The sequence below is a fragment of the Triticum aestivum genome, chromosome 2B, assembly GCF_018294505.1.
Source record: "Triticum aestivum cultivar Chinese Spring chromosome 2B, IWGSC CS RefSeq v2.1, whole genome shotgun sequence".
NCBI classification, from domain to species: Eukaryota; Viridiplantae; Streptophyta; class Magnoliopsida; order Poales; family Poaceae; genus Triticum; species Triticum aestivum.
In genome coordinates, this window is record NC_057798.1 from 783,960,631 (window position 1) to 783,961,679 (window position 1,049).

Genomic DNA, 1,049 nt, shown 5'->3' on the forward strand with positions numbered 1-1,049 from the left:
AATTTAGATGTATATGTACCATTGCAGGTTCAGGAACTTTTCCATAATATGGTCCTGATCTAGACTTCATGCTTTATGTAGTTTCGGTTTGGCATTTTGAATTACTGATTTTTTATGTGAGTACATACATTACAATGTCCTGTTACCGTAGCAGGACCTTTTATTTGACCGGTTTACTTCAAGTCGTGTAATTAGTAAAAGAAATGCCATTGGCAATGATGCTGAATTTGTCTTTCTACTCGCTCAAAATGGACTCTTTTTTTTAACGGAATTCAGGGTGGACCTCATTTACTGTTTGTGGAAAACTACGGCGGTTGGTGAAAGTGCAAAAGGTGACCTCACAGTTTTCATGGTGTGCTATTAATGTGGTTTTTGCTCAACCCACATGTTTATGGTAGCTATGATGCAGGTTGGCCATGCTGGTACTCTGGATCCTATGGCCACTGGATTGTTGATTGTTTGTGTGGGCAAAGCAACCAAAGTTGTTGATAGGTACGTACTTTCTTATCTTCTCTTTTCGGGGAAACCATGAGGGTTGCTGGAACAATCTTCCTTTCAATTATCACATTTCAATTTCAAGTTATTCTTGATTGTTATGACTTGGAATAATATCATCTGCATTCCGAAGAACTGGACTGATGACATCGTACTCGTCTCCCCTGCACTAGCATTTTGTTAACTTAAAGCTTATTTCCTGACCCAATGTTTTCGTGATTTGAAGATATCAAGGCATGGTTAAAGGCTATAGTGGTGTTTTCCGGCTTGGGAAAGCAACATCAACCTGGGATACAGATTCACCAGTATATATCTTAATATCTTTACAATGATCTGCTGAGCATTCTTCTATCATAGGAACTATCAAATGGGTCTACTTTTGACTTGTATGATCTGAATCATATGAGGAAGTATAATGGAATACCAACTTATTAATGCATTTTTAGTGTTGATGCAGGAGTGTAGCAGCCTCGACGCAGCGACCGAGACACTCCTGAATGTGCGGAGAAGCAGTGCCGCCTAGCCGGCGAAGTGGCCGGTAGCAGGAAGTCCGC

At 40.4% G+C, this 1,049-nt stretch overlaps 1 long non-coding RNA gene across 1 annotated transcript; it reads left to right on the forward strand.

The window, feature by feature from the left end:
* Nucleotides 1-273: 273 nt before the first annotated feature.
* Nucleotides 274-775, forward strand: LOC123042719 (uncharacterized). Its single transcript, XR_006418887.1, has 3 exons — nt 274-332; nt 410-492; nt 722-775. It is a non-coding gene; the product is annotated as an uncharacterized lncRNA (long non-coding RNA).
* The last annotated feature ends 274 nt before the right edge of the window (nt 776-1,049 follow it).